The following is a 15,103-nucleotide window of genomic DNA, read 5'->3' as shown; positions in this document are numbered from 1 at the left end:
TGCCTTACAGGTGTTTAGCAGGTACCACGGTTCTGCGCAGAATGACGAAAAATTGCGTAGTGGCGGCTTCCCTACTTCACAAAAATTATGATTTATAGCGCAGTGGGTTCCTCGCAAGTGCACTTCTATTGGTTGCCAAGGAAGCCCATTAGGCTCCCATGATCCATTTCCTCAGGGTCTCAACAAAGTTAATTCCCTCTCTCTATCTCTTTCTCACGTTAGCGTATGTTATATAGCGAGGTGGGAGAGTGAAATAACGACCGGGCGTCACACAATGCGAATTACGTAACTAGTGGGTAAATTGAAGCTTCCAACCCATTAGAAGATGCTCAGCCATAATTCTTCATCGTCATCAGCCGTCGCATCAACAAAATGCACGTAATGCCTTACAGACGGTACCTCGCTTCTCCGCAGAATGACTAGTAATGTCGTGGCGGGTGCTTCCCAACTCCACAAAAATTATGATTTGTGGCGTAGTGGGTACGTTGCTAGTATAGTTGTATTACTAGCCACAAGAGAGTTTATAACGGGCTCTAGAAATGCCGCTCTTCGAGACTTCGCAGTGACTGTGCTGCGCTTTCCGCGCAGGCCTGGCGTTTTTTCCTCTCCTCAAACCGCTCGCTTTCATCTGTTTCCCGCAGAACATAGATCAGAGTGCCAGGAATGCCACAGCGAGTGGTGCCGCTCCAATGGAAGAAAGAAAGAAAGAAAGAAAGAAGGAACAAAAGGAAGAAAGGAAGGGAAGGAGTAAACAAAATAGGGAAGCGAAGAAAGAAAGAAGAACCCAGTGGAAGATATTGAGCGTAATCGAGCGAGCCCACTTCGCAGCTGCCGGCGGAACGGGGATTTCAGCCGGCGATGCCTGGGCTTTTATGTACCCAACGCATCGCTTGCTGCTCCGATTGCATCTATAGCGGTCTCTCGCGGCCAAATGGATTCGCGGCGGAGTGGTGGCCATGTGGTGAGCTGACGGCTTTGGCTTCGGCACGGATCAACGGATTGGCTTCTCCTTGTCTTTGGTCTTTTCGCTTCCTCAGTTCCAGGCTGAGCGGCGGCCGGCGGTAGATTAATCTCGTCCCGTACGCTTTGCCAAAGCCTTCTCCTCGATGGTTTTCTTTTTCTCCTTTTTATTTTCCCGACGTGAATCATTCTGCGAGAAGTGGACCTGAATTCAGGAGCAGTTTTCGGTATTTATTTGTTTATTTATTTATTTACTGAAAAATACCCTTACAGGCCCGAATACATTGAGGAAGGTCGGTTACAATGAAATCACAAGTGAACTTGAGGAACAGGGCAACAATGCAAGTGAATGCAATGCGTGTGAATGTGTGTGCCCCTTACACTCACAACACACACAACACGCACATATACTGTGGGCGTAGCCACAAATTTTTTTTCGGGGGCATCTCTCATATTTGCGCACTAATTGCAGGTGGATTTTGCACGCTGTCCTCCACGTAGCAGGCACAATTGCAATCCCCCTAACAGTAATACATGGTATGTTCGCGCGTGCGTTTGCATTTGTGCGTGTATATAAATACACACGCAAAATTGAAAAATTTCGGTTAATTTGAACCCCCCTCCCCCCACCTATGCCCCTGACACACACGACACATTCGTGTAGTCTGCATATCTCCTCCAAGATCGTTGTACGTCACTTCCGCTGACGTGACGACACTAAAACTCGAACAGTATATATTTGATATACTACTTTCGTGCGCTCGAAATTCTTGATGTTCTTCTGACTTTCGTGACTGACTGTGGGCGTCTTTCGGGAAAGGCCTGCGATATCTGTGATTGATGCGGCAATGGCGTGCCAGTGTAGAGCGCTGCCGCGTCCGCTGCAGCCACTTTTTAAAGCCACGTACGCGTGCTCGCCTCTTCTACCGCGCAAGAGTTTCCAGACTTCACGAGTGTCGTTGACTGACCGCACTTAGCTGACTTGAATGGTTCTTGGCGTGTCGTTGGCAGCCCGTATGGCTGCCTGCGAGCATTATACTATATACAGGGGAAAAGATGCGAGGCGGGCCGTGCCCACGCCGTGTCTTAATCAGGATGGCTGGACTTCCCTCCCGCTTTCAATCCAATCTCGCGACTTCCTCGACCTGTTACTTACGAACTTATTCGCGAACATCTGCGCTGTTTCGCACGCACACGAGATGCGTGACGTCAGACGGGGGATATTAAGTTGTATTTGTAAGTTGCTGCTGAGGAAAAAGGCGTAACTTGCTGTTGTATTGGCGTAAAGTTATGTGACAGAAGCTTGATGGTTAACAAAAAGCCTGAGAAGGAGTGAATGACCGCGCAGCGGAGCAATATTGTCAGATAAAATAACAGTCTTAATAACGTTAATAGAAAAAAAAAAAAGATCTCCGCCTACGCACTACGTATGGATGGCTGAAACGTGCGGCCCCGGTGTTTATCGCGAGCTGGGATTGATCGGTCTTCTGTCGTAGTTTTTTTATTTCTCGGTCACCACATTTGAGAGATGCATGCTGCAAAATTTGATTTTGGTGACTTTAGCTTAAAGGATATTAACACCTAAAGGATTCTAGTGGTGATTCATGCTGCGACGGGTATCACCCCTTGCTATACACACTGACAAAACCTGAAGAGAAACTAGTGGCCCTTTGAGGTAGATACTCTTTGAGAGACCCTAGAGACCCTTTGTGGTAGAGACCTTTTGAGAGACCCTGGAGACCCTTTGAGGTGGAGTCCCTTTGAGAGACCCTTTGAGGTAGAGACCCTTTGAAAGACCCTGAGACCCTTTGAGGTAGAGTCCCTTTGAGAGACCCTCGAGACCCTTTGTGGTAGAGACCTTTTGAGAGACCCTTTGAAAGACCCTAGAGACCCTTTGAGGTGGAGGCCACCCTTTGAGAGACCCGAGACCCTAGAGACCGTTTGTGGTAGAGAACCTTTGAGAGACATTAGGGACCCTATGAGGTGGAGACCCTTTGAGAGACCCTAGAGATCCTTTGAGGTATCGTATGCTAGCGTTGCTCCTTCGCTATCGTTTCTGCGCACTCACGGACTCAAGGGTCGCCACATTTTAACATAGGAGATGTTTAAGCTTGAGGTTGTGCCAGCCGTAGTTTCAGAAAACTCCGCGGGTATGCGCCACAGCAAGCGGGTACGTGCCAAGCAGATCCTAGCATAGGGTGCATAGTATGATGTAGCAAGGGGGTGGGAAAGGGAAGTGAGGGTGAGGAGTGATGTGAAGGTGAGGAGGAAGGAAAGGAGGAGGGGAGAGGGTAATACGGGGCATGTCCTTGTATAGTATAGTTTATCAAGGAGCATAGCATAGTCTTGCATAGTATATAAGGGCATGGGAAAGAGAAGTGGGGGTTAGGAGAAAGTAAAGGAGGAAGGAAATGGTGAAGACAGAACTCGATTTGCGTTCGCAGGTGGTGGAGCTTGCTTGCCAGCTCCACCACCTGCGGAGATTTCACAGGCGGAGAACTGGCTTTAATTTTTTTTCCTTCTCCTATCATGTACAGGTTCGCTTTAAAAGCTTTTTCTCTGTATTAGAGAACTACCTTTTCACAATACCAGAAGCAGCACATCGGCCGTGATAGGGTGTCGTGTTTCTTGAAAAGATGGTCGCGTCCTCTATGAGGCTGCTGGTAAGCATTGAATGAGTAAAGTGCCAGAAGATCTTCAGAAAGATCCAAAGCGTGTGCACACACACACGCGCGCGCACACATAAACGCGCTTGCGCGCTCGCACGGACGCACGCGCTGTGTAAGTTTACGCACACATACACACATGCACGTGCGTGTATTGCATGCACACCTGCTGGAAAAAAAAACAGAAATCGTGTGGTTACGCTGACACGTTTAACGTTGCACGGCGTGTGGCGCGTGTAATAAACAATATTCTGCACTAACGCGACTTCAAAGCGCTCCGGCTCTATAGCGTTCGCGTAATTATACCGTCAACTCACTTCCGCGCCGGAAATGCGTTTTCCGCGTGTTGTAATGACTATCCACCGGTATTAAGTTTTCCTCTCTTAACTCAGTCCCTCTTGTGACTTTCGCTCCCTGTTTGACTTTTATTTTATTTCCTCGGAAATTCGCAATTCTGAGCACTTTCTAAGTGGACGTTTCACTTACTCTTTCTTTCTCGTTTCCGCCAGATCACTTCCTGTTTCCGATTCCTTTCCGTTTATTCGTTTGCTTTCTTCTATTTCTTTATCCTCTTTTTTTTTCTTGCATAGCGTTGGATTTGGAGAATGAAGAATCGAGAAATGCTGCGGCCCGCTCATGAGCAGGGCAACCGACGTCACACACGTATACAGAAAAAATAATCGCCGCTAAACACTCGGTGCAATATAATAATTGTAGGTGCTTAACGTCCCGAAACCACGATATGAGTATGAGGGACGCCGTAATGGAGGGCTCCGGAAATTTCGACCACCTGGGGTTCTTTAATGGGCACCTAAATCTAAGTACACGGGCTTCCATAATTTTCGCCTCCATGGAAAATGCGACCGCAGTGACCATCCCGCGAACTTCGGGTCAGCATTCGAGCACCCTAACCAATATATAGACTACCACGGCGGGTAAGCAGTCCGTACTGATGAATAACCAGCGAAGCTGAAACGTACGAACCTGGTGTTTTATCACGAGCGGGGATCTGTCGAAGCGTCTTCTGCTGTAACTTTTTCATTTCTCTATCGCCGCATTGAAGAAATGCGTGATTCAAACGCTGCATTTGATGACGTTATAGCTTAAAGGATATTCAGAACACCTAAATTGTTTTATTGGTATCGATTCGTGCCGCGGTCGGGTGTCATGTGCTGAAGAACTAGTGCCAGCGTGGAGAACTTTCCAGGTAGCTTATGCTAGCACTGCTTCTTCGTTATATTTTCCGCGCACTGACGGACCACCACACTTTCGCACCGTTTAGCCATACACAACTTCGTAGTAAAAAAAGCACGGCATCATACCATGCTATTTACCATACCATGCTATTCATGCAAACGCTATTTCACCGTCTTGACTGCTTTGCAAGCTTGCTTGTGAAAGCGCCTCACATTTTCCCATTGCCTGCAATTGCGTCACTGATGCATCCTGCAACACGGTGACCATCCAGGCGCAGTTCGCAGTAGATTTCGAAAGTATTTGTTCCGTGATAGATAGGAACGTTTTTTTCCGCCTACCTGTGATACAGTGCCCAGCCGTATTAAACTGCGTTCGGCCGTCGCGAAATGGTGATTCCAAACTTCATTTCGGGTGTTATCAGTAATATTTTGTTAGTGGGTATACGAACGCTATTGCCGCTAACGCAGTTTCATTCAATTCTTTCCGGCATCGCTGACCTGCTTGCGAAGCCTTAGAACAATGTGCTCCAACGTGGTACGCAGAAAAGTTGAATGGCGTGGTAAATTGGCATTTAATTGTCGTGGCCGACAACTGAGCATGCGGTGGTTGGCGGCTGTTACGCAAACGCATATCGCATATCACGCTGGGAAATACGTAATCTACTGGGGCCGGATTACATCACGCTCATTCTCCGCAATTTTCCCCGCTACTCCGTTTGCTTCCGGGAGGCACTGCCACTTGTACGTACGCATATGGCGCCTCGCGTGAGTAACACGTCGCCTGCTTGCCTAATACAGTGAGCTCAATCAAGCAGACCTTCTGGTAGCTCCGGCAAGCTTCTTTCCTCGAAGGACCACCCTGAAAGCATGGAGGAAGAAACCCTTTAGGAGAGAGCACGGCGCAACATGATTGAAGCGAGAGATTAACGCGTGATCGCTACATCATAGTGCACTGCAAGCAGCGTATTCGAACAAGCATTACTTAATATCTTTCAGGCACAGAGTAGGGTAGCGAACAGGACACAAATATCTCCCAAGTCAGGGGTGTCGGCCAAGAGCCAGTGGGGGGGGGGGGGGGGGGGGGGGGGTGAAGGGCATATAGTCTTTAATACGGCTTTCTCATGGTGCCACAGCGCATGCGTCCTTTCCCTGGCGGGAAAGTCGCGAAAATCTTTGGTAGGGTCTCCGATCTCGGAGGCTTTTGTTTTGTTGAGCCCGGTTGTCCCCGGATCACCACGCGAACATCCGTCCCCTACACCGAAACGGCAGAAGGCAGCACAGGAAAATGAAAAAGACGGGTTAAATCCTACTAGAGGTTACGGCGTCACTTTCAAAACCTCCCTGCCTTTCCTCCATTTCCTCCTCCTCCTTCTCCTCTGTGTAGTTTCAATCGTGTTTGGCAGAGTGCTCTCCCTCGTGACTTTCTCTTTCCTTTATGCCAGCTTGGTGCCCGCCTGAGAGCTTGCAGTGCAGTTATGAATTGGTAGACGACGCAGTAAAATCAAGACATTGTTACAACGTCAATATTCACCATTATGCAAACACTAGCTGACATTAGCCATATCACGTCAGTCGACAGCAGCCAGTACTAACCAGTGCCGGTAGTAACCGAGTAAATACGGTAGTTTAAGTCGGTCGGCCGTGTTCATCGTACAGCGTGTCAAAAATGTGGGCAGAAAGATGGCGCAGGATAGCACTGTGTTTGACGAGAGCACGGACAACAAAACAACGTCGACCGACGACAAGAGCGCCGCAAACTGACGTCACCGCCGGCGCGTCATGGTTGCCTACGCTCCGACGCCTCGATGCTAAACACATCGGGGGGTCACCCACCACGTTCCGCCATCATCGCTTCAAACGCGTGAGTATACTCTGTACGGACAGGCTGTATGTATGCACGCCCGGGTGAGCGACGCTCGTGAGCGAGAGGGGGCGAGAGAGAACCTTGCAAGCAAACAAAAATAACGGATCAGATGCGAAGCAAAAAACAAAAGCGATCGCTAAACGAGAGGCGCAGTACCCGCGAGAGGCGAAGGAGGAGAGAAGAGCGCTACAGACACGCGCGCTGCGCGACGCGACGCCAAGCCGATTCGCGGAAGACCGGAAATGAATGCACCGGTGCATGGCTAAAACCAGTTCTATCGGGTTACAAACGCCACGGCTGCTGCTGCTGCCGGCGCCGACGCTGCACGTGCGCGATCCCCGTCTCGCGTTCGTGCGGTTTCTGATCAGTGAACGAATTCTCGCGTCGAGTCAATAAGAAGTCGGTGGTATTTATAGCCATGGAAACGCGACAGCCCACGCAACACGTGTCGATAAGAAGTTATATAGGTTTTAAAGGGGATTCATTCCGTCGCGCGACTATTAAGGCGGCTGTCGGTTCAGCGAGGCCGTGTAACATGCTACTGATGGCGACCTTTTCTCATTCCTGCTTATTTATGTGCAATTTCCGAGACTTTCTTGTTTAAACTGTGGCGAAATTCTGTTTAAAGCGTGAAAAAAAAAAAAAAAAAAGTCACACCCTCCTTTTGCATTCGACTCGACGGCGAAAAAGCCTTCTTTTTCTCTTTCTTTTTCAGTCATTTGGCTCGATTGTGTTGATCACCCCCCCCCCCCCCCCCCCCCGAAATAGTTATGCACCTAACGTGGTTTTGCATTGCCTCTGAGATTAACGGCATTACAGGATTTCTGATCTCACATGGTTTAGCACTGGTTTAACACTGCTTTAGCGCCTGTCCTGTGCGTTTCCTTTTCATAACCTTGCAATTTAGAGCTCAGCTCTTAGACGCCCTTTCCTGCGTTGAGTGGCGTCGCCGTTGGCGTCGGTGGCGTAACCGATAGAGCGAACGAAGACGAAAGAGAGTGAGCACTGGGTCTGTCGATATCACGAGCCACTGCTCTCTAACCTCGCTTTCTTCCTCCGTCCCGCGCGCTGGCCCCTCGGTCGGAGCTCGTGCGCATGCAGGGCTGGCACGTGCACTCTCGGCTGGCTTGTAGCATAACGCCGAAACAAAAGTGGACAAAGAAGTACAGGACGAACACAGGCTGCATGGATTCGCTTGTCGTAACGGGGCTGTCAGCGTTTCGCTTGCTTCGCGACGCCTGCAATGCACAGAGTGGCGTGCGTAGCACTCGAGCGCTAGCAGTTCCTGTGGCATTATGTAACGAATGTTACACTGTTACAACTGCCGATAGCCGAAACTTCAAACACAGTTGGCGTTGGCCCTACATGAAGCTGCGCTCGGAATTCGAATTAGGCAGTATCGTAATCGTCGGTGAATTTTTTCGCTCTGTTTATTGTCAGTATGAGTAACCAATTAGCCTAGTCAGCTACTTTAATGTAGCACTGCTTCCGGGACCGGCCCACTTTTGACCACGCGACGATGTCGCGCGATGACTTCATCATGTGACGTCATGAGGACGTCACAAATTCTGGCATCTGTGGCGTCACAGGATGACGTCATGTGACTTTTGGTACGCTGTCGGCACACATACATGCACTTCATCACCACGTCACTTAATTCTGACCGATTTTGATTACTTAGTTGTGGTTGTTGTGGTTGTTGCTGTTGTTGTTGGTTTCATCAATCGTGTTGATGCCTCCGCCAACAAGGTCTCGCGTTTATCGTCCAGTCTCGCCAAATCTCGAAAATTTCTTGAGTCGTGAGACATATAAGCACACATACATGCCTTAAAACTCGACAGTAACGTTTTTTGCATTACCCTCATGATTTTTACATTATGGAAGGCAGTGTCGTAGAAATGCGTGAGTCCAATAGGGGGGGGAAAAGGCGACATTAATATGAACACAGACATTTGTGATACAGGGTAAAGGTCTGCCGATCATCTGTCACTTACCTTCACTCCGTCTGAAGCTCTCCTATAGTGGGTAACGAAAAATCGTTTTGATACAGGAAGTCATCTAATGGTACAAAGTATCATTCAGTAACACGTGCATAGCACGCGGAAACGTTGACAGTACGCCTGTTCCGTGGCGCGTATCGCTGTCATTGCATAACGCACAAGTGTCCTCCTCATGTTATTCTTGCAATCATTTTTTTTAATTATATATATTTGTAGAAATTTTTGAAACAGATGGAAAGCTCGTATGAATGTTCGCACGCCACGTGCGGGCTCACTGTAGCTCGGCAGCGCAGTTTCATAAGATGCGCTTGCCTGACTTCCACAACTATGCGTTGGAAGAACGAGCCCACTTAGCGCGCAGCTACATGGAGCGTATTTCCGACGCATTTCCGGCGCCTGCGCGTCCAAACTCGTATACCCCTGGCGCAACGTCTGTGCTACGCAAAGAAAGCCTCGCTTTGAAAGAACATATAAGAAACATAAAACGCGAGAGTTTCTACGACTCACATGTCTCTGCTGTGCGCCTGCGTTTCGTGTCTTTAATTGCGCGATTCTTCTTTTCTTGCCACTAAGTGGGCGACGAATTGTACACATGCACTCTAAATGGTTCTCGGTGGGCACATTAAGTGGGCAATGTTTGCGTAGACACACAAGCAAACACAGCCTCGTTTAAGAAAAATTTCTATTTTTTCTTTTTTCTTTTTGCAACAAGCACCCAGTCCTGCATTTCCTGTTATGCGTACCCGGACGCGGGTGGTTTACCTGGCGCGCTAGGGCGTCGCCACTCACCTATTCCAAAAACAAAAAAAAGAAAGTGTGGGTCTTGTCTGGACGGCGTGGTTACCGGGGCGTACACAAGCGACCCGGTCAGCTTGCCTCATGATTATTCTTGGTGTTTCTTTTTTTCCTGCGCGACTTTTTGGTGTTGTACTGTTGTTTTCGGGGCGGCGCGCTCTACAGAACTGGAGCTTTTACGGGGTTGGGCGTAATTAAACGTTATGCAAGTGGCTTTTGAAAGGCCTTATAAAACCATCGCTGACCGCTGGCCACCGCGGCAGCCCACGTGTTTACCGCTTACGGTATGGTTTACGCGAGTTTACACAACAAATTTGATTTCGATTTTGAAAGCAATTATGAACGACTCTTGGCACAGAGCCGCCGGGTTTGGGAGCCGATGACTTAGAGATTGAAATTTAGGGTCCTGCTTGCCCAGTCATGCTTGCATAAGCGTTGGCAGGGTTCCCTGTTGGGGAGAGGGGTAGGGGGGGCGATGTGTGTGATGCTTCACCGAAGCGCCGCAAACCCTCTTCGCAACCTCCTACACGAGGCCTTCACGATTAGAATGCAGTGCGAACATGAAGCGGCCGCCCACCCTGTCCCCGCCCCATCCCTGTGCACACGCCTCTGCATGTGAGATCTAAAGAAATTGTCGAGCACTCCTGCATCTTCTCTTTGCATGTGCGTTTCGTTGCAGACCGCACCATGCGAGCTGATTGTAGTCTAGCGAAACATTTTCTGTGGTTCTTTGATCGTGGTCCGCATTCGCCGATGGGGCGGAAAGCTATTGCTGCTCTTGCACTGCAGTCTCAGGGAAAGATAGGTCTCAGTGACCAATCGTAGTCCTTCTGTGCTCGTACGGTGCTCACTTTCTCGCTCTCATATCCTCTTTCTCCTCATTCTCACACACCCAGTGCAGGGTAGCGAACCGAAAGTTCGCTTGCTGACCTCCCTGTCTTTCCCTTCCGTGCTCTCTCTCTCGCGCGCGAGCTATCGCTCTCTTTTGCACAAGTTGGCGCTGATGTACGCCTCCTCTTGCTTATCATACACCGCTTTAGGCTTACCCTTATTTAGCTGCGCACGCATCATGGGCAGTTGAGCCTCGGCCCTCTTGCTGCGGCACGAAATCGGGGCGTCACCCCATAGCACGAGCTTCGTGAACGGAGTCTGTTGCTTCCGAGATAAGTGTTCATGAGTTAGTATTTTTCTGTGGTCTGCTTTTGATAATGAAGTTGAGAAACGCAATAAACTTGAATAGTCGCAAAAGTCTGCCCCATACGTTTAGTCATTCGGACCTGTCCCGTCATCATTTGAAGAGCAAGGTTCTGGCCGCGCAGGTTATTTGACGATAATGGCGGCCAAAGGCCCCTAATGTTGCATTCCGAGAGCTGCTTGCTTCCCATCTTTACTCCCGGAAAGCCAGGGACCAAAGGCAGGCCGTTGTGAGAAGCAGGACATCGCTTCACTTCAATTCTTATTGCGATAGCATATGGACACTCTCGGCTAATTTTTGCCGTCGCCGTCATGTCCCAAATATGTATATGTATGTATATATATAAAAAGGCACGAAGAAAATAAAAATAAAGCTGAAGAAAAGAAATTCCCAAGCACCCGACCGGGGATTCGAACCATCGACCCGTCGCTCCCCAGCCTGCTGCATTAGACAACTCAACCGTGCCCCATGTGTCAGGCCCCATGTTGTCTTTTAACTTTGCAGAGCTCGCAGCGCTTCGCGTCGCATTACATTTCATTAGTGATGAACGGGCACAAAAATGGACTATGTTCAGTGACTCGAAGGTGGCACTGCAGTCTCTTCTGTCACCTCTACGACGCGGCCCGCACGAACAACTAGTATTTGAGATTGCAGAAGAGACGCACCATTTAACTGAGAAAGGGCACGAAATAACTTTACAGTGGCTTCCAAGTCACTGTGGGATTATCGGGAATGAACGGGCCGATCAAGCTGCCCGTTCCGCCCATACTGAAAACAATCAACTCTTAATACCGCTCTCCAGAACTGACGCTGCACGGAAGCTCCACGTGCTTGCTCGCCAACGCACCACGTCTCAGTGGAACGAGCCGCACTTCCAGCAACCGCAGCTTGTGACCACTGCGGAAGTGATGAAACGATTCAGCATATTCTGTGCGACTGTCCACAGTACTGTTCGCAGAGACAGACGCTTTGCAACGCGCTTGATAAACTGGACGACCGAACTCTTTCGGAAGAAAGAATCCTGCGCCACCGACAGGTCACAGAAGAAGGCTGTGCAGGCGCTAATGCGCTTTCTGCGTTCAACCGGTCTTTCAGAACGGCTCTGATAGGACGTCCTGCATGTGTGTGCATGCGTGTGTGTGTGTGTGTGTTTTTTATCTCACTCTCTCTCTGTCCTCTTTCCGACCCCTATATCAACACCCCTGTGCAGGGTAGCAAACCGGTCACTCGCACCGTGTTAACCTCCCTGCCTCTTCCTTTTCATCTATTTCTCTCTCTCTCTTGCCCCCTCCGCACTCATGGGGAACAGTCCGCCTCGTTGATATTAGTATGTACGGTGCTCGGCTTGCTGGCGCGAAGGTCGTGGGCCCGATCCCGGCCGCGGCGGTCGCATTTCGATAGAGGTGAAATGCTGGAGGCCCGTGTACTGCGCGATGTCAGTGCCCGTTAAAGAACACCAGGTGGTCTATATTTCCGGAGTCCTCCACTACTGCGTGTCTCATAATTGTATCGTGGTTCTGGCAAGGAAAACCCCAGATAGTATTATCATGGCTAACACTGCACACGCCTATGACTGCATCAGTTGCACGTTGGATAGGATGAGCATTGCTACACAGTTGTGCGCATCACGTTTAATTGTGTATTGTTAGTTACCATCCTTACTAGAAGTTCCCTGCATGGGTATTTCCGAATGCAGGCGGGTTGTATCCGCGCGACATACTTTTTTTCTAGTTATTCTTAATAGCTGCGTCTCTTATGTTGTCAGCAGCGGCTGGTCACATTGGGTCGGCTTCCTTCGTCCCGACGCGAAACAAGAAATTCAATTCCGGCCTCGAAGTCGTCATTTGTGCAGAACACCGCCGTTTACGTCTCATGCATACAGTGGCCGCTTCTGACCCCTTCTACGTGGTTGTCCCTGTTATTTTCCGTACATCGCGAAAAGTTTAGGCGCTCGGAGCTATAGATGCATACTCGGGATAATTTATCGCATCCGGTTGTTTACGGACGCGCCTCGGTTCACCGCAGTCGATAGATTCGGCAAAATAAGAGAGAGATAAAGAAAAGAAAGAAAGTTTGAAAGAAAGAAAGAGAGAGAGAAAGAAAGAAAGAAAGAAAGAAAGAGAGAAAGAAAGGAAGAAAGAAAGAAAGCGTAGCTATGCGGCCAATAACAAAAATATCCCGGCGATGCGCTTTCTGGGGATCTGTATTTTTGTCCTTTTGACGTATTTATCTCTCTCCTCATTTTGTCTGTTTCGAGCATCACCGCAGCGGTGATGATGTGTTCTGCGTGCAACATCGCACGCGATCACAAAAGAAATGGCGGGGGAGAAGGAGGGGAGGAGGAAAGTCGTGGGGAGGAGAGAGGGGCGAAATCGCCGCAAAAGTGAAAATGAAGGCACAAAGAAGCCGCCATTACCCAGACGAAATCGCTTTTGCGAACGCGATAAAGAAAGAAAGCGAATAAAATAATGCACAATAAAATAAGCAGCGACGAGGCCATCAGGGCACTCCGCCGGCGTTCGCTAGCACGGCCATATAGTTGTGTGCAGCGGGCCCTGACCGGCGCCGCACGTGGAGTTTTCGCGTGAGAAAACGAAGTTTCGTTAACAGGTCTTTTCAAGCAGTCGGGATCCGCGGTCACGTCAGGGCTTTAACGCGAGAAAAGCGGTAAAAAAAAAATAATAAGTTGTCGGTGGTTCTTCTCGAGGCGTGAAGTGGTTTGGGTAACCACCATGGAGTGCGATATGAACATTCGCTAAAAGTCACGCTGCAGTAACTGAAAGGGAACAAGCCTAGGCTAAAGGGTGCGTTGTCGTACGGGTCAGACTGAGCCCTAATTGTAATGATAGTTAGTGAGCGAGTCTTAGTTAAGTTTCGTTTTTTTCGTTTTCCAGACCTATGATCAGAAGACAGTATGCAGAGTCACTGGAAGAAACATCACATGAAGCTACGGATAAAATATGCAGTGTAGATGTGTTAAAAGTTGATTGAAATGAAATTAATTGTTAATTCTATCATGGTGTCATATTTAGCGATGAGGTTATCTTTTTTTGGTATCAAATTGAAGGAAATTGAACTCATTTATGCTTTCTTCCGCTTCTCTTTTCTCGTATGCAGCAGGATTAGGAATGTTAACCCAAACTTTGTTTTTTTATTCATAGTTATTTCATGTTTCCGTCAAAAAAAAATGGGGCAGGTACGCACTCGCGGTACGAAGACCGAGGAAGCAGCTGAGCTGGTGTTGTTGCCCTCCTCCTATCGCGCTTCCTCAACTCCACTTCCCTTTCTCACCCCCTTACTATACTATGCTATACAAGACTATGCTATGTTTAACCCTCTCACCTCCTCATTTCCATCCTCCTCAACCTCACTTTCCTTTCCCACTCCTTTCTATATTATACTACAACATGGTTTTGCTTGCTCTCTCTTTTTTCTATCTCTTTTTTTTGTCTATTTCTTTCTATCCCTTTCTCTCTCTGTCTATTTCTTTCTCTGTATTTTTCTGTATTTCTCTATCTTCCTCTGTTTCCTTTCTTCCTCTTTATTTCTCTCTCTCTTTCTGAACTCGGTCTCTCGTAAATCAAAGTTATTGCATCTCATGCCGGAGAAGCCGGCAAACGTGTTTTAGGAGCGAAGCAGAAGACGAAGAAGACGATGAAGAGAGTGCGTGCCGGCACATGATGATGATAGTTTTCTGGTGTCGCCACACGGCACAACGAAAGGCTTAACAGCTCTGGTGTAAGAACCTAGTTTTTGTTTGGGACTGCATGCTTTGCTCCTTTGCCTCAATTGGCCGTCCAGAGGGCCCGCGCGAGGCCCGTCAGGTTTAACCTGATGGTCCCCGAGTGGGCCTATGACGTTGAGTTCACTCGCGTCTGTTGTGGACCGAATAAAGTTGTTTCACTCACTCACTCACTCACTCACTCACTCACTCACTCACTCACTCACTCACTCACTCACTCACTCACTCACTCACTCACTCACTCACTCACTCACTCACTCACTCACTCACTCACTCACTCACTCACTTTTTGTTTGATATTGTCTTTAATAAATATTCCTGGAGTAGCTTCTTTTGGCGCCACTTCTCATTGCGTTACTGTTGTGCGGCTGTTTGTTGTTGGTAATTTTGTCCTGTTTTGTTTTACTGAAGAAATCTTCCTACAATGTACGTTTCTTGAACCAATAATGTTTATATGTGACACCGCGTTTTCCTCTTTTCTTTCGTTGACAGTTCCGGCATCGTGGACGCATTGGAAAAACTGTCGTTGCTGGTTCGCTGAAACGTACGTATTAAGGCCATTTCGCCCAGCCTTTTCTGCTTCGTTAAATTTGCGAAAAAAAATCATGCGTGAAGTTCTCTGAACGGAAACAGAAATTATCGGGAAAAATTATTCTGTACAAAATGAAACAGGCATTTGGAATCG

General features: G+C 48.5%; 1 protein-coding gene across 2 annotated transcripts in view; it reads left to right on the top strand.

Moving 5' to 3' along the window:
- Positions 1-15,103, top strand: part of LOC119403096 (transcriptional enhancer factor TEF-1-like) — a 217,445-nt gene that overhangs the window by 70,904 nt on the left and 131,438 nt on the right. For both annotated transcript variants that reach the window (XM_049418800.1, XM_049418798.1), the window contains exon 2: positions 14,911-14,962. The gene's annotated coding sequence lies outside the window, so the exon portion shown is untranslated. The remainder of the gene's footprint in view (positions 1-14,910; positions 14,963-15,103) is intronic.

Source organism: Rhipicephalus sanguineus, chromosome 8 (genome assembly GCF_013339695.2).
Source record: "Rhipicephalus sanguineus isolate Rsan-2018 chromosome 8, BIME_Rsan_1.4, whole genome shotgun sequence".
Classification (NCBI taxonomy): domain Eukaryota; kingdom Metazoa; phylum Arthropoda; class Arachnida; order Ixodida; family Ixodidae; genus Rhipicephalus; species Rhipicephalus sanguineus.
This window is presented reverse-complemented; position numbering and strand designations above follow the sequence as displayed.